Source organism: Schistocerca serialis, chromosome 3, assembly GCF_023864345.2.
Source record: "Schistocerca serialis cubense isolate TAMUIC-IGC-003099 chromosome 3, iqSchSeri2.2, whole genome shotgun sequence".
Taxonomy (NCBI): domain Eukaryota; kingdom Metazoa; phylum Arthropoda; class Insecta; order Orthoptera; family Acrididae; genus Schistocerca; species Schistocerca serialis.
The window spans coordinates 730,647,487-730,666,939 of NC_064640.1; the positions used below are offsets into that span (position 1 = coordinate 730,647,487).

At 40.0% G+C, this 19,453-nt stretch overlaps 1 long non-coding RNA gene across 1 annotated transcript in view; it reads right to left on the reverse strand.

Annotated features, from left to right (window-relative positions):
• The window catches only part of LOC126470590 (uncharacterized), a 52,028-nt gene that overhangs the window by 13,772 nt on the left and 18,803 nt on the right, over nt 1–19,453 (reverse strand). The window contains exon 2 of the long non-coding RNA XR_007586258.1: nt 5,597–5,675. This is a non-coding gene — a long non-coding RNA (uncharacterized LOC126470590). The remainder of the gene's footprint in view (nt 1–5,596; nt 5,676–19,453) is intronic.

Consider the following 19,453-nt stretch of genomic DNA (forward strand, 5'->3'; position numbering starts at 1 on the left):
ATAAGTGTTGGAAGTGTCAATACCGTTTTATAGTGAAAAGCCAAAGAAACTGATACACCTGCCTAATATTGTCTAGGGCCCCCGCAAACATGCAGAACTCCCATGACAGAATGTGGCATGGACTCAGCTAATGTATAAAGTAGTGCTGGAGGGAACTGACACCATGAATCCTGCAGGGCTGTCCATTAATCCGCAAGAGTACGAGGGGTGGAGATCTCTTCTGAATAGCATGTTGCAAGGCATCCCAAATGTGCTCAATAATGTTCTTGTCTGGGGAGTTTGGTGGCCAAAGGAAGTGTTTAAACTCAGAAGAGTGTTTCTGAAGTCACTCTCTAGCAATTTTGGACTTGTGGGGTGTCGCATTGTAATGCTGCAATTGTCCAAGTCCCTCAGAATGCACAGTGGATATGAATGGATGCTGGTGATGAGACAGGGAACTTACATACATATCACCTGTCAGAGTCATATCTAGACATATCAGGGGTCTCATATCATTCCCACTGCACACTCCCCGTATCATTACACAGCCTCCACCAGTCTGAACAGTCCCCTGCTGACATCCAGGGTCCATGGATTCATGAGGTTGTCTCCATACCCATAAACAACCACCTGCTCAACACAGCTTGAAATGAGACTCATCCAACCAGCCAACATTTTCCAGTCATCAACAGTCCAATGTCGGTGTCGATGCAACCAAGCTTTGTGTTGTGCAGTCATCAAGGGTACACTTGTGGGTCTTTGGCTCAGAAAGCCCATATTGATGATGTTCTGTTGAATGGTTTGCATGCTGACACTTTTTGATGGCCCTGCACTGAAATTTGCAGCCATTTGTGGATGGGTGGCACTTCTGTCATGTTGAATGATTCTCTTCAGTCGTCGTTGGTCCTGTTCTTGCAGGATTCTTTTCCGGCTGCAGCAGTGATTGAGATTTGATGTCTTACCAGATTCCCGATAGTCATTGTATGCTTGTTAAATGGTCGTATGGAAAAATCCCCACTTCATCACTACCTCGGAGATGCTGTGTCCCATCACTCATGCACTGACTATAATACCACATTCAAACTCACTTAAATTGTGATAACCTGACATTGCAGCAGCAGTAACCGATGTAACAACTGCACCAGATACTTGTTGTCTTATTTAGGCATTGGCAACTGCAGCACCGTATTCTGCCTGTTTACATATCTCTGTATTTGAATAGGCATGCCTATATCAGTTTCTTTGGCATTTTAGTGCATATGACACTTGGACATGAAAAATGTTGTTAAGATCTGTTTTTTTGTCTTCTCACCAAGCACCAAGGCACAAGAGAAACTGCAGAGAGGCACTTTCACTGTCTTCCCAATTGCTTTGAAGAAGAAGGAGTGGCTTCTCTGGACTATATTATGACCTGTGACAGAACATGGGTTCTTCACTATTCACCAAAAAACAAGAGGATGAGTGAGGTGTGGAGGAAAGTTGGACATAGGCATTGATCCAGGTCACCCAGAAAAGTTTTGTCAACTGTGTTTTGGGACTCAAAAGGTGTACTGCTACCTGTCTGGTGAAGTATGGTGAATGTGGCCTGTTATCGTAAGCTGCTGGATGGTGGCAAGACTGATAATTGCAACAAATGATGCTGACAACTGATTCACTATGTCCTCCTCCTGCAAGGAAATGCAGTCTGCACTTGTCCCCATGTGACTACTTTATGTTTGGTTCACTGAAAAGGGCATTGGGAGGGGAACATTTTGAAGATGACATTGCAGTTAAACACTATGTGCACAGTTTGACAGCCACGTTCTTTCTTCCATGAAAGGCTCAGAAAGTTTCTTGACTGATGGCGAAGATGCATTTGTGTTGATGAAAATTACATAGAAAAGTAAGGTTCTACCCTTATCTTGATATGTATCAGCAATAAAGCTGTGTTATGATATTCTGGTTTACTCTGAATGACCCTCACATATATGATACAGAACAAGATGTTTGTGGTTCCCTCTTTTCTGGAGTGTCATTGTCTGTTCTGAGTTTAGTGGGTTCCAAACATGTGGGATATGATCTTTGCCCAGCTTAGATATGTAGCATGCCCCAAATGGGTTTGATGTGGAACGTTCTTAATTGCTCCCAGATCTTAAGGAATAATGATTGTGGGACATGTCGAAAAGTGTCCAGTAACATATACAACACAACTGTAAATAGTTATAGAAGTTCATCACAGGTAAGGTAAACAAGTCTCCTAAACCTACTAACAGTACATGGGAGCACTTCTATTTCCCTAACAGTCAGCACTCAAAGAATCTTTGAGCATGGCTTTTCTGACTGTACTCCACAATGCATTATTTACAAACAGTGATGGATTACAGTAAGTTGTTTGCTCTTTTTGTATATTGGAGAGCTGCTAGATGGATATTCCTGTTTCCCAAAGCAGTACATTACTTGAAACATACATTAAAGACATAATCAGTTGCCACACATTCATTGTTGCAATGTTCTTCCATAGTTCTCTTGATCACAAAAGGTTGTCATAAAATGGAAGACAGTTTGACTGATGAAGAAATTTTGGGGCCACTTTAAGAATTTAGTTCTCACATTGATGATGATAATTTTGAAATTGATGACAGTATTTCTGAAACAGACAGTACTTTTCTCCTTCATCTTATAAGCAGGAGTCACACAAAGAAGTTGAAAAAGTTTATGAATTCTCATGGATTGCAGCAGTTTCTGGCCTGACTGGAATGTGTAAAATGACATCACAAAATTGCTTTAGTTGTAACAGTCAGTGAGCACAATGCACAACTTGATAAAGTAATACAAATAAATAAATGTCTATGTTCTTGACACAATACAAGTTTGAAGTCTGCATATATTGACAGAAGAATTGAAAGACATTCATGAAAGATAACAGGCCTTGCTACATAGGTGTTACATGTATGACTTAAGGCAAACTTTGCTACATGATGTTATGTGTATGAATGGTAGCCACAGAGTGCCAAAGGTGGGTGAGTTGGGTTATTGAAAGACTGTTGTAGAGATATTTGATATTTTTGAAAATTAAATAATCATTTAAAAATGGCTAGATCAGATTTTTTTGCTTGGGATGGGCAATTAGTATTAAGAGTAATATAGTTTATAAAATTATTGAGGGTTAGTAAATAAGAAAAGTTCACAAAACCATTTTATGCACCCACAGTGGGAATATTCTAACTACAAGTATGGCAGCCATATTTGAAGTGCTTTATATCAATTTTATCAAGTTTTTAATTAGTTACTTAATTATTTAATAAATGGTGTCATTCAATCCAGAAAAATTAGATCTACTAAAGTATAAAGGTTATCTTGGGAATCTAACCTGCACAAACTCCTTCCTGATGATGATCCCCAACATATCAGATAACACGCATTGCAATATGATGTTAGGATAAATTATACAGCAAATATTTTTATCTATTAGAATAACCATTAGGAGCTGTGCTGGCAAAGGCCATGTACAGGAAAGGAAATAATCCTGATCCAGGTGTCATTTACAGGAAAGTGCAGCAACATCTAGCACAATAGACCATGACATATGTGATGTACAAAGACTGGGGTAGTTTCTCAAAGCCTAGAAGTTTGCAAAAACATTAATTATATTTTAAAATATTCTATATAAAGATGTGGTGATACCAAAATGTATAATTCCATCTGTCTAAACATACTCATAAAATTGAAGGAAAGCCTCCTGAGTGACTGTCCTCTGGTACTTTGAGAGTCTTGTAGTTTTAGTCTGTTTCAATTTCTTGTCTGTCAATGAGATGATGCCCGTAAGGTTTGCACACATGTAAAAGCTCTAGGTACCCAGTGCATTTTACAACAGCTTCCACAATTGCATGGAGGTAGAATGGCATGCAAGGAATCACAGAAATGACAAAATCATCAAGGGAAACTCAGAGGTACTGAATTGCAGATATTACTTCTGGAAATAAGGCAAAGAATTAATAGATGAGGATGAGCACACTAGCTGTTGTTGTTGTTGTTGTTGTTGTTGTAGTCTTCAGTCCAAAGACTGGTTTGATATGGCTCTCGATGCTTCTCTATCCTGTGCAAGCCTCTTCATCTCTGAGTAACTACTGCAACCTACATCCTTCTGAATCTGCTTAGTGTATTCATCTCTTGGTCTCTGTCTATGATTTTTACCCTCCATGCTTCCCTCCAGTACTAAATTGGTGATCCCTTGATGTATCAGAATGTGTCTCCCCAATTCTATTTGGTACCTGCTCATTAGTTACATGATCTACCCATCTAATCTTCAGTATTCTTATGTAGCACCACATTTCAAAATCTTCTAATCTCTGCTAGTCTAAACTTTTTATTGTCCTCACTCCAATCTCAACCATTGCTTCCCTTTCATGCCCCTCGACTCTTATAAATGCCTTCTGGTTTCTGTACAAATTGTTAATAGCCTTTTGCTCCCTGTATATTATTTACCCCTGCCACCTTCAGAATTTGAAAGAGAATATTCCAGTCAACTTTGTCAAAAGCTTTCTCTAAGTCTACAAATGCTAGAAACATAGGTTTGCCTTTCCTTAATCTAGCTTCGCAGATAGGTGGCATCTATCTTACTCCTGGTTATATGTGCTTCTACATCCTTACATTTTGCACTTCCTGTCAATCTCATTTTTGAGTCATTTGTATTCCTTTTTACCTCCTTCATTTACTGCATTTTATTGGTGTCATCACTAATATATAGACAAACATACATAGCGACCTGTTTCTGGTTGTCTCAGGATCAAGTTAAAATAAATAGCGTGTGGTATGCTGGAGTGTATGCAGGATGGTATTAGTGAAAAAGCTCACAATAGCTGAAAAAAAGAGAAAAAAAATATTTTCCATTATCTCTATGATACTTCCCATGCATTATTACGAGACTGCATTGTAGCTAGATGAGACTACATAAGATGGTGAGACTGTTTTGAATGATTTTCAATTCATGTGGAACAATTGCTTCAGTGTGGTCAATTTTCTTTCTACACTAGGGTATACTACAAAGACAGTTTTTATGCTAATGGTAGTGGCGTAGTCAGTTTCACAAAACCTCCAGGCTTGAATAATGAGATGAATTCTGATTCAGAGTGCCAAATAATATGGATAAAGATATGTGTGAATATTGGGTCAAAAATAATAACCAATTGCTCCTGTCAGCTACCTGAATCAAATATCAAAGTGGCTAAATGCTTTAAAGAAAGCTTAGAGAGTATTTCACATAAACTTCTCACTAATGCTATCGTACTGGGAGAAATTTCAGGTGACCACACGATGCATCACACAATAGGTATAAGTAGCAGATTCAAAGGGTAATGTGATATTGTGCTATATAACTTTACTGAGAACTACTGTGGGTTATTGGGTACAGAGCATTCTTATGTAGTTAATATCTTAGATTCCTGGCAACAAATCAGTCTGAAGATTTTGAAAGGAGGTTACATTTTAATGTCTTGTTCAAGTAATTACAGATAAAATGTAAAACTGGACTGGACAGTGGGTAAAGGAGGAAGTAGGCGAGCATTTTCATTAAGGAGCTGTTTTGGTATTTGTGTCAAGTGATTTAAGGGAACCAAGGCAAACATAATGTAGTACTTACCCACTGACTGGTAATTTAGTGATTAGTTTCCAATTTGAGATACGCTTCCTGCCGCAATTTAGAAAAACTCCAAAAAAGCCTGGAAAATAAAGTTTAACTGATATTTCAAGTTGTTGGTTAGTGACATTTTATTTCCTCTGAGCATCAGAGAAATCTACAAAACATAAAATTATTGAGAAGAAGTACTGCATGAATGGTCTAAAAAATACATTCTATAACAAATTTTACTCTCTGTCTTCAAACAATTTTTATTAAGGCATATTAATATGCAGGGTGTTTCACAATGCCTAGTACAGGTTTCTACATTTGTAGAGGGGACTTAGTAGATAAAGTTTTTATATGGAGCCCATTTCAGAAATGTTTGATGATTGGATCGCTTTAAAATATCCCACTTCATGGTAAGTATACAGAAGAGACTGTGATCTGATGTGTGTTCTACAGGAGCTGCTCCATATGGCAGTACTGCTGTCCACTGTACAGGGTGTATCTGTGATGGTCTACAAACCCTGGAACACCACAGTCAACCATCCAAGTTGCAAATGTACCCATTTCTCACAGTCATTGTTGTAGATGGGTGAAAACTGTATCTTATGGATGGAGATGATCTGGCAAATGTTATTGATACATGCCTTCTGCATCTCTACTGTTACATGCCGTGGGAGATCTTCAAACTTATTTTATATCCAAATGGTACATCTCCAGACATTTCCTTGTTGAAACCTTATATCAATGTCCCCTCCAAAACACCCAGAAACCTGTAATAGGAATAGTGAAGCACCCTGTATATTTTTACAAATTACTCTTGAAACATAACAACTATTTTCTATTAAGCATATTATTATATACTCACCGCAATAAACCAACATTACTCAAAGTTCAAAATAAAAATGATTAATATACAGTTTACAATATTTAGTAGAATTTAGTACAATTAGTGAAGTTCGGTGGCAAGAGGAACAAGATTTCTGGTCAGGTGAATACAGGGTTATAAATACAAAATCAAATAGGGGTAATGCAGGAGTAGGTATAATATGAATAAGCTACTACAAACAGCATGGTGAATGCATTATTGTGGCTAAGATAGATACGAAGCCCACACCTACCACAGTAGTACAAGTTTATGTGCCAACTAGCTCCGCAGATGACAAAGAGATTGATGAAATGTATGATGAGAGAAAATAAATTACTCATATAGTGAAGGGAGACAAAAATTTAATAGTCATGGATGACTGGAATTCGACCGTAGGAAAAGGAAAAGAAGGAAACGTAGTAGGTGAATATGGAATGGGGGGTAACAAATGAAAGAGGAAGCCGCATGGTAGAATTTTGCACAGAGCTAACACTTGGTTCAAGAATCATAAAAGAAGGTTCTATACATGGAAGAGGCCTGGAGACACTTGAAGGTTTCAGATAGATTATATAATGGTAAGACAGAGATTTAGAAACCAGGTTTTAAATTCCAAGGGCAGATGTGGACTCTGACCACAATCTATTGGTTATGAACTGTAGATTAAAATGGAAGAAACTGCAAAAAGGTGTGAATTTAAGGAGATGGGATCTCGATAAACTGAAAGAACCAGAGGTTGTAGAGAGTTTCAGGGAGAGCATCAGGGAATGATTGAGAGGAATGGGGGAAAGAAATACAATAGAAGAATTGGTAGCTTTGAGGGATGAAATAGTGAAGGCAGCAGAGGATCTAGTAGGTAAAAAGACAAGAGCTAGTAGAAATCCTTGGGTAACAGAAGATATACTGAATTTAATTTATGAAAGGAGAAAATATAAAAATGCAGTAAATTCGCAGGCAAAAAGGAACACAAACGTCTCAAAAATGAGATCGACAGGAAGTGCAAAATGACTAAGCACGGATGGCTAGAGGACAAATGTAGGGATGTTCTAGGCATATATCACTAGGGGTAAGATAGATACTGCCTACAGGAAAATTAAAGAGACCTTTGGAGAAAAGAGAACCACTAGAATGAATATCAAGAGCTCAGATGGAAATCCAGTTCTAAGCGAAGAAGAAAAAGCAGAAAGGTGGAAGGGGTATATAGAGGGTCTGTACAAGGGTGATGTACTTGAGGACAATATTATGGAAATGGAAGAGGATGTAGATGGAGATGAAATGGGAGATATGATACTACATGAAGAGTTTGACAGAGCTCTGAAAGACCTAAGCTGAAACAAGGTCCCGGGAGTAGACAACATTCCATTATTACTACTGATAGCATTGGGAGAGCCAGCTCTGACAAAACTCTACCATCTGGTGAGCAAGATGTATAAGACAGGCGAAATACCCTCAGACTTCAAGAAGAATATAATAATTACAATCCCAAAGAAAGCAGGTGTTGGCAGATGTGAAAATTTAATAAGCCATGGCTGCAATATACTAACACAAATTCTTTACAGACGAATGGAAAAACTGGTAGAAGCTGACCTCAGGGAAGAGCAGTTTGGATTCCGTAGAAATGTTGGAACATGTGAGACAATACTGACCCTACGACTTATCTTAGAAAATAGATTAAGGAAAGGCAAACCTACATTTCTAGCATTAGTAGACTTACAGAAAGCTTTTGACAATGCTGACTGAAATACTCTCTTTCAAATTCCGAAGATGGTAGGGGTAAAATATAGGGAGCAAAAGGCTATTTACAATTTGTACAAAAACCAGAAGGCAGTTATAAGAGTCGAGGCTCATTAAAGGGAAGCAGTGGTTGGGAAGGGAATGAGGCAGGGTTATAGCCTATCCTCAATGTTATTCAATCTGTATGTTGTGCAAGCAGTAAAGGAAACAAAAGAAAACTTCGGAGTAGGAATTAAAATCCATGGAGAAGAAATAAAAACTTTGTGGTTCGCCGATGACATTGTAATTCTGTCAGAGACAGCAAAGGGCCTGGAAGAGTAGCTGAACGGAATGGACAGTGTCTTGAAAGGAGGATATGAGATGAACATCAACAAAAGCAAAATGAGGATAATGGAATGTAGTTGAATTAAATTGGGTGATGCTCAGAGTATTAGATTAGGAAGTGAGATACTTAAAGTAGGAAATGAGTTTTGCTGTTTTGGGAGCAAAATAACTGATGATGGTCGAAGTAGAGTATATAAAATGTAGACTGGCAATGGCAAGGAAAGCGTTTCTGAAGGTGAGAAATTTGTTAACATCGAGTGTAGTTTTAAGTGTCAGGAAGTCGTTTCTGAAAGTATTTGTATGGAGTGTGGCCATGTATGGAAGTGAAATGTGGACAATAAATAGTATGGACAAGAAGAGAATAGAAGCTTTCGAAATGTGGTGCTACAGAATAATGCTGAAGATTAGATGGGTAGATCACATAACTAATGAGGAGGTATTGAATAGAATTAGGGAGAAGAGAAATTTGTGACACACCTTGACTAGAAGAAGGGATTGATTGGTAGGACATGTTCTGAGGCATCAAGGGATCACAAATTTAGTACTGGAGGGAAGTGTGGAGGGTAAAAATCATAGAGGGAGACCAAGAGATGAATACACTAAGCAGATTCAGAAGGCTGTAGGTTGCAGTAGGTACTGGGAGATGAAGAAGCTTGCACAGGATAGAGTAGCATGGAGAGCTGTGTCAAACCAGTCTCTGGACTGAAGGCCACAACAACAACAACAACATCATTTAGTTAAATTCTGCAGACTGAGTGCAAAAAACCACCCAGAAAGCAAAACTAATACTGTTGCAATTGAAAACATAAATAAATTCAAGATAATATTGTTAATGATTTTGTTGCAATCCTCTGCATATGATACATTTTTGACTTTTCATATCTTAGAAACTGTGGTATCTCCCTCAATCTTAATTAATGCCATTGATATACACTCCTGGAAATGGAAAAAAGAACACATTGACACCGGTGTGTCAGACCCACCATACTTGCTCCGGACACTGCGAGAAGGCTGTACAAGCAATGATCACACGCACGGCACAGCGGACACACCAGGAACCGTGGTGTTGGCCGTCGAATGGCGCTAGCTGCGCAGGATTTGTGCACCGCCGCCGTCAGTGTCAGCCAGTTTGCCATGGCATACGGAGCTCCATCGCAGTCTTTAACACTGGTAGCATGCTGCGACAGCGTGGACGTGAACCGTATGTGCAGTTGACGGACTTTGAGCGAGGGCGTATAGTGGGCATGCGGGAGGCCGGGTGGACGTACCGCCGAATTGCTCAACACGTGGGGCATGAGGTCTCCACAGTACATCAATGTTGTCGCCAGTGGTCGGCGGAAGGTGCACGTGCCCGTCGACCTGGGACCGGACCGCAGCGACGCACGGATGCACGCCAAGACCGTAGGATCCTACACAGTGCCGTAGGGGACCGCACCGCCACTTCCCAGCAAATTAGGGACACTGTTGCTCCTGGGGTATCGGCGAGGACCATTCGCAACCGTCTCCATGAAGCTGGGCTACGGTCCCGCACACCGTTAGGCCGTCTTCCGCTCACGCCCCAACATCGTGCAGCCCGCCTCCAGTGGTGTCGCGACAGGCGTGAATGGAGGGACGAATGGAGACGTGTCGTCTTCAGCGATGAGAGTCGCTTCTGCCTTGGTGCCAATGATGGTCGTATGCGTGTTTGGCGCCGTGCGGGTGAGCGCCACAATCAGGACTGCATACGACCGAGGCACACAGAGCCAACACCCGGCATCATGGTGTGGGGAGCGTTCTCCTACACTGGCCGTACATCACTGGTGATCGTCGAGGGGACACTGAATAGTGCACGGTACATCCAAACCGTCATCGAACCCATCGTTCTACCATTCCAAGACCGGCAAGGGAACTTGCTGTTCCAACAGGACAATGCACGTCCGCATGTATCCCGTGCCACCCAACGTGCTCTAGAAGGTGTAAGTCAACTACCCTGGCCAGCAAGATCTCCGGATCTGTCCCCCATTGAGCATGTTTGGGACTGGATGAAGCGTCGTCTCACGCAGTCTGCACGTCCAGCACGAACGCTGGTCCAACTGAGGCGCCAGGTGGAAATGGCATGGCAAGCAGTTCCACAGGACTACACCCAGCATCTCTACGATCGTCTCCATGGGAGAATAGCAGCCTGCATTGCTGCGAAAGGTGGATATACACTGTACTAGTGCCGACATTGTGCATGCTCTGTTGCCTGTGTCTATGTGCCTGTGGTTCTGTCAGTGTGATCATGTGATGTATCTGACCCCAGGAATGTGTCAATAAAGTTTCCCCTTCCTGGGACAATGAATTCACGGTGTTCTTATTTCAATTTCCAGGAGTGTATATATGCTATTTTGATGAAAACTGACATGTTGAGAACTGTGGCTGTAACATTATAACGTTTATAATTGAAACACCAACCAACCATGAGTATGGTTTAACAGGGTGTATTTGAATTAAACCATCGCCAGTTCCAGATTTTTTTTACAAATTTCATTTTGTTTCCTGCTGGGGCCTCGTTATGTATCCATTATTAGTTTGCTGCACTAGGATCAAGAAAAAGTTTTTTGTTCACTACCTGGTAAAGTTTATGATAGATATATTTCTTGTGACCTCTATCAAAGCATTAATGAAAAGATTTTAACGTTATTAAAATATGAAATGTGGTGAAAACTTAGGTGCTGTATGCTTCTGTGAGATGAAATTGCCCTGTATTTTTGTTGTGAATTTTGAAATTACCACATTCGTGAGTGTGCACTATGTGTGTACCATTCAGTTTCATGAAAAATACCTCATACCACACCAATCTCTGTTTAATGGCAGCACACACAATAAACAGTTTCAAAGCATGACCCAGAATCACATGAGTAAAATAAAGATGTCTGAAACTGGAAATCACATCTTTATACTGTAACTGCATAACTGATGTAAAGACAGGGAACCACCCACTTTCAATATTAGTCAAAATGAAGTGGGCACCACGCCATATGTACGGGGTGTAACTAGGTTAAGGCAACAGGGGCTCTGCCCCAAACATCCAAGACACAAGTAATGTCCCAACAGAATAACGGAAAAATCAACTTGGAGAAGCTAAACGGAAAACCTGCAAAAATAATGTGCATTGCTCTCTTTACAGTAGCAACATACTCTTGCTCAGAACTGCATAATATTTTATACATCCACACTTTTTCTAATGGTTAGCAAGCATCCTGAACAGACCATACATGTTATGATGTCTTACTTGAAATAAATAGACTATGATGAGAATGGTGGCAAAATGGATAGAGAAGCATTAAGGCAACAATCATGGGAAGAAAATGGTGAAATCAGCTGCAGTGCAACATGCTCTGTAGTGTTCAAACAACAAGATACTGTTTGATAAGAGTTAGGTGGTGGCCACAGGTGGATACTACGGTGGGCTTTTTGAGCGTGAAAGACATGCTTGGGCAATTTCTATAAATTAAAAAACTTCTAATAACACAAACAGTTTAAATGATCTTCATTAATTCTGACCAACTTCCTAAAGAATGATGTTGCTGCAGATGATACGTTATCCAGCCAAAAGAGCCAGTTTGTTAAAACCGTGTAAAGTGTTAACTAAGATAAAACTACCACAATAGTAACAACAAAAATGTTAAAACGTATAAAGGCTTCCAGTACATCATTTCTTGCACTTCCCAAATACTGAAGAAAAGACATAATGGTCTGTACCAAGGCAGCTATTTCTTTATAGCAGCTTTCATGGTAAAAATTGCTCCCAAACAGACCAGGAAGGTCCAACGGTACTGACTGGCTGCCGTGTCATCCTCAGCTCATAGGCGTCACTGGATGTCGATATGGAGGGGCATGTGGTCAGCACACCGCACTCACGGCCGTATGTCAGTTTCTGAGACCAGAGCTGCTACTTCTCAATCAAGTAGCTCCTCAGTTTGCCTCACAAGGGCTGAGTGCACTCTGCTTGCCAACAGTGCTCGGTAGACCGGATGGTCACCCATCCAAGTGCTAGCCCAGCCCGACAGCACTTAACTTCGGTGATCTGACAGGAACCAGTGTTACCACTGTGGCAGCTTTCATGCAAAACAACTAAAAATGTATTTTCTTCTAAATTAAAGCTTAATTTTCCATTCTTATTGTTACTGCTGAGACATTTAAAAGGAATTTAGATATGTAATACAAAGGATAACCTAGTGAAGATTCCATAGATTTAAACGTTCCTTCGATTCATCATAGGTGAGTCCATAATGCTCACCAAAGCCTTAGGAGTGTCTGCAGCTTTAATCAACATGCTCCTAGCAACGTTCAGCATGTGAGACAAATTATAAGACATAGTGCACCATTGATTAGCAAGTAAAAGTTCACCAGTGGACTTACTTTTACCTGGAAGACGGGATTAAAACAGTTATTTACTCAACATTAATGATGAAAACCATGTAAAACTTTAACTTCTTTCACAAAATTTCTGAAATCTGACCACTGACCTGGAAAGTGTACACCTCTAACAGGCAATATACCACTTCAAATTGTTCCTTGCAATTTTCAGAGAAATCTCCACTAAGAGAAAAACCAGACAGTAGTTCAGAGCTACATAGGTGTAGAGGCACAGTGTAATCAGTAAACCTCAAATTTTCATGAAAACAAATGCAATTCATCTCTTTCATGAAATACTACTTCCATCTAGTTAATAGCTCTACTGTCAAATATGTAAGGTCTCTTCAAATTTTTGTATATGAGACCTTAAGTCCATGATAGATTGCCACAGAGTAGTTGCATTTCATGTGAGTTTTTACCACATTTGTCTTTGTTACAGTTGCGTTGAAAACATCCACGCAACAGTGCTAATTTTGATGGTACCTGTTGCGCAACTTTTTTGGAATGCAGCTTGTTCCACTGTCACAGTACATGCTGCTGATAACAGTAATGCCTACTTTATTTTTGCCCTCAGGGTTATGATCGGTACTGCTCAGTTTTGTCTGGTGTTTGTTTTACAAGCAGTGTTGGCCATATAATAACAGTGAGACAGAGTAGTATGGACAGGTTTACTGGTGAAGAGTTGAATGAATGCACCCCGTGTATGGATTCAGTGAAAGCAATGGAAAACAGGCACAAGGGCACTATGCTAAACTGTTCCTGCAGCAGTCACAACCACATCACAGTACTTTTGCATCTGAAGGTTGTTGTATTTCTCTGTGTTTTGTATTGTACAAATTGGTAATTGTATGTTACAGGCTTTTTTGTTGTTGTGAAGATATTTTCAGAGAAAAAAAGTTAACTGAGGTAACAAACTGAATAAAACACAATTATATAATCAATCTTTAATGAGCCACTGGAAACCATCTGTCATTCGTTTCAGAATACTCAGAAAATACGTCTCAACAACAAGTGAAATTTTGTTGATGAAGTCTGAGTCCATGCTGTAGATGCACAGCAAGTAGTAAAACCTCTGATCATATCTACTACCAATGATAAAAATCTTTTCTACATGTGTTTCTCCCCTATTTCAAGCACTGCTGATACTGATAAGAACTTAATTTAAGATCCAAAAATCAATACTGTCTGATAAAAAAGACGTAGCAGAGGTGTTTTTAGGGAAACATAGCTCACTGATATGAAGATACCCTGACATACACACTAATCAGCCAGAACACTATGATGACCAACCTACTATCAATGTAAATCCATCCAGGTGACAGCACTATCACCTTGCTAGGAATAACTACCAGTCAGACACATGCATGGTGCATATAGTACCAGTGAGCATGCTGTCTGTGTGTATGTAGAATGGGGAAGGTGTGAGATCTATATGAGTTTGACTGAGGACAGATTGCGATGGCCCAGAGGCTTGGCATGAGCATTCTGAAAACTGCATGACTTTTCAGGCATTTGAGTGTCTTCAACACATGGTGAAACCATGTCCAGGTGTGCGGTTGGGCACCAAATAGTCATTACAGATGTCAGATGTCACTGGCTGTGCAGATTGGTAAAACTGAACTTTGGCGGAACTAACAACAGACTTTAATGCGGAGCAGAGTACAAGTGTGTCCTAACACACGGTTCACCGAACACTCCTAACAATGGGCCTCCGCAGCCGACGACCCAAGCATGTGCCAATGTTAATACCACAACATCAGGAACTACAACTGAGCATGTGACCATCAGCACTGCATAGTGTAGTGATAGAGCACTGCATGGTCTGATGAATCCCAATACCTTCCTCATCATGCTGATGGGAAGGTGTGAATCCATCATCTCCCAGGAGAACAGCTCCTTGATACCTGTACTGTGGGACAGAGACAAGCTGATGGCAGCTCCCTTATGCTCTGGGGAACATTCACACGGGCACGCATTGGTTCAATGGAGCTCATGCAAGACACCATGATGGCCAGGGTGTATCGTACAATAATTGCTGACCACATAAACCCTTTTGTGATGATCATGTTTCCCGATGGCCGTGGCATTTTTCAACAAGATACTGCACCATGTCACAGTGCCAGGGGATTGATGGAGTGGTTTAAGGGACAAAGCAGAGAGTACCATCTGATGTGCTGGCCCCCCAACATGCCAGATCTGAACCAGATAGAATGTATCTGGGTAGTGACTGAGCGTGTTGACAGAGCTCATTGGCCCCATCCCCGGAATTTATGTGAATTAGGTGACTTGTGTGTACAGGACTGATTGCGGGCCTTTGGTACAGAGTTGAGTGGAGGGTCAGAATCAGAGGCTCAGATGATTCTGCGACCATGTAGGCTGCAGATTCCTCGACTTGGGCCATAGGGTGGTGGTGTTTCAGGTCCCACTAAATAGGTCAGGTGTCCACTACACACAGGAGGCAGCTACACGGGTAGCAGGGGCTGTGTGGTGTCGACTGGGCGGTTTTTTAGGTTAGACAGTCTCAGGAAAGATCAAAAACGGCTCCAGTCTCAAAGGGTACACGGCAAAGAAACGACAAGAATCAACCAAGCAGCAGACGGTATTGTAGTTGTAAATTGTCATAGCTGTGTTGGAACAGTACCAGAGCTTCAAGCGCTGATGGAAAACACTGAAGCTGAAATCATTATAGCAACAAAAAGCTGGCTAAAACCAGAGATAATTGCTGCTGAAATTTACAGAGGCGCAAACCGTGTTCAGAAAGGATAGATTAAATAAAGTAGGTGGTGGTGTGTTTGTGTCTGTTGGTAGTAGTTTATCTTGTAGTGAAGTTGAAATATATAGTTCCCGCAAATTACTATGGATAGAGGTTATACTCAACAGCCATACCAAAATAATAATTGGCTCCTTCTACCGATCCCCCAACTCAGATGATATAATAGCGGAACGGTTCAAAGAAAACTTGAATCTCATTACAAGTAAGTACCCCACTCATACAGTTATAAATGGTGGAGACTTCAATCTACCCTCGATTTGTTGGTGAAAATACATGTTCAAAGCCGGTGGTAGACAGAAAACATCTCCCGAAATTGTACTAAATGCTTTCTCTGAGAATTACTGTGTACAATTAGTTCATGAGCCCACACAAATTGTAAGTGGTTGTGAAAACACACTTGACCTCTTCGCCACAAATAATCCTGATCTAACAGAGAGCAAGGATTAGTGAACACAAGGTCATTGTAGTGAGGCTCAAAGCAATATCAACCAAAACCACTAAAAATAAACGCAAAATATATCTATTTAAAACAGCAGATAAAAATTCACTTGATGCCTTCCTAAGAGAGAGTCTCCATTCCTTCCAGATATGGCTCAAATTCAAAGATAGAGTATCGGCAGCAATAGATAAATTCATACCACATAAGTTAATAAGAGACGGGATTGATCCACCATGGTACACAAAACACGTCAGAACACTGTTGCATAAGCAACAAAAAAAGCATGCCAAATTCAGAAGAATGCAAAATCCCCAAGACTGGGTAAGTTTCACAGAAGCTCAAAATTTAGTGTGGATGTCAATGTGAGATGCTTTTAGCTGTTTACACAATGAAACATTGTCTCAACATATGGTAGAAAACCCAAAGAGATTCTGGTCATATGTAAAGTACACCAGTGGCAAAAAACAGTCAATACTGTCACTGCATTGGAAATGTTACTGATGATAGTGCCACTAAAGTGGAGTTACTAAATACAGTTTTCCGTAATTCCTTCACAAAAGAAGATGAAGTAAATATTCCAGAATTCGAAACCAGAACAGCTGTTAGCATGAGTGACATAAGGTAAATATCTTAGGTGTTGTGAAACAACTCAAATCACATAAGAAAGATAGGTCTTCCAGTCCAGATGGTATACCAATCAGGTTCTTTTCAGAGTATGCAGACACAATAGTGCCTTTCTTAGCAATCATATACAACTGCTCAGTCTCTGTTCCTAAAGACTGGAAAGTAGCAAAGGTCACACCAATATTCAAGAAAGGAAGTAGGAGTAACCCATTGAATTACAGACCCATATCACTGACCTCAATTTGAGGTAGGATTTTGGAGCATACTGTACTCAAACATTATGAATCACCTTGAAGAAAATGACTTATTGATACATAACAAACACAGATTCAGAAAACCTCATTCTTGTGCAACACAGCTAGCTCTTTATTGCCATGAAGTAATGAGTGCTGTCGACACGGAATCTCCGATCGATTCCATATCCCTAGATTCCCAGAAGGCTTTTGATACCATTCCTCACAAATGACTATTAATCAAATTTCGTGCATATGGAGTATTGTCTCAGTTGTGTGACTGGATTCATGATTTCCTCTCAGAGAGGTCACAGTTTGTAGTGATAGATGGTAAATCATCATGCAGAACAGAAGTGATATCTGGCATTCTGCAAGGTGGTGTCATAGGCTCTCTGCTGTTCCTGATTTACATAAATGATCTAGGTGATAATCTGAGCAGCTCCCTTAGATTGTTTGCAGATGATGCTGTAATTTACCATCTAGTAGAATCATCAGATGATCAATTCTAATTACAAAATGATCTAGAGTGAATTTCTGCATGGTGCAAGAAGTGGCAGTTGTCACTAAACAAAGAAAATTGTGAGGTCATCCACATGGGTACTGAAAGAAATCCGATAAATTTTGAGTATACGACAAATCGCACAAATCTAAGGGCTGTCAATCCGAGTAAATACCTAGGAATTACAGTTACAAGCAACTTAAATTGAAAAGACCACATAGATAATACTGTAGGGAAGGCGAAACAAAGACTGCGCTTTGTTGGCAGAACACTTAGAAGATGCGACAAACCCACTAAAGAGACATCCTCTGCTGGAATATTGCTGCATGGTGTGGGATACTTAACTGGTAGGATTGACAGAGGACATCGAAAAAGTGCAAAGAAGGGCAGCTCATTCTGTGTTATCGCACAATAGGGGTGAGAGTGTCACTGATATGATATGCAAGTTGGGGTGGCAGTCACTGAAACAAAGGGGATTTTCTTTGCGGTGATATCTATTTATGAAATTTCAATCACCAACTTTCTCTTCCGAATGCAAAAATATTTTGTTGACACCCACCTATGTAGGGAGAAATGACCATCATAATAAAATAAGAGAAATCAGAGCTTGAACGGAAAGATTTAGATGGTTCTTTTTCTCACGCTCCATTTAAGAGTGGAATGGTAGAGAAGTAGTATGAAAATGGTTCGATGAACCTTCTGCCAGGCACTTAAGTGTGAATTGCAGAGTAATTATGTAGATCTAGATGTAGATGTAGACTGACGGAGTACATCAAAAAAGTTCAAAGAAGGGCAGCATGTTTGTATTATCATGAAATATGGGAGAGAGTGTCACAGAAATAATACAGAATTTGGGCTGGAAATCATTAAAAGAAAGGCGTTTTTCATTGTGATGGAATCTTCTCATGAAATTCCAATCACCAACTTTCTCCTCAGAATGCAAAAATATTTTGTTGATACTGACCTACATAGGGAGAAACCATCACCACGATAAAATAAGGGAAATCAGAGCTCGTACAGAAAGATATAGGTGTTCATTCTTTCCACTCGCTATATGAGATTGGAATAATACAGAATTGTGAAGGTGGTTTGATGAAAATTCTGCCAGGCAATTAAATGTGATTTGCAGAGTATCCATGCTGAAGTATATGCAGATGTGTAACCACCTGCCTCCAGCAACCTACCAGGGCCTCATTACTTGTATGCCATGATGCATCACCACTGTTATCTGTGCCAAATGTGTACATACTGGCTATTAGGTAGGTGGTCATAAAGTTCTGGCTGATCAGTGTACATGGCCATGCTCATGTTTCTAATAGTAACAGTGAAGTTGAGGTTATTTTTCCAAACTAAAAATAATGACACAATACATAAATCCTACAGTGAGTCAGGAATGATTACCTGATTTCATGATATTATCAGCAGAAAATGAGAGAGTGGAAAATTTTGAATTTTTTAAAACAATCAAGGATTTTGTGACATAAAAATGTGTAAATAACCATTGATGTAAAACAAAACATTTTGGGTCACTAAGCACATACAGTACATTTCATTAACAGTTTATATCTTAATGTGCATATCTGTACTTTTACACTTCTTTGGCCCAAAATTTTTATTTCTGTTTTATCTTATGATACTGTTTTTACACAAACTGTGTTGCAACTAATACATTTAGAATGTTTTTATTGGAAGTAAAAGAAATACAGATTTTCATCAAAAATGAAATGTTTTTGTGTTTCTTTAACATTTACCCTTGGTACTGTGCAGTTAAGTGGAATGGTGAAAGAATGAATAGCTCTTTCAAGTGTTCATATACAAGAGAAAATATAGTCAAAATCAATGGCAGCCTTTTGGGTGTCCACCTTAGTTGATGGTTCCATTTGTTTGCACAATGTTTTGAGGACTGACGCAACCATCCTCTTCAGGTGTTGCAACCTGTGCTTTTACATACGCTCACTACCTGGACTTCAACCAGAGTTTGAAGTGTTGTTGGTGTCATACTGC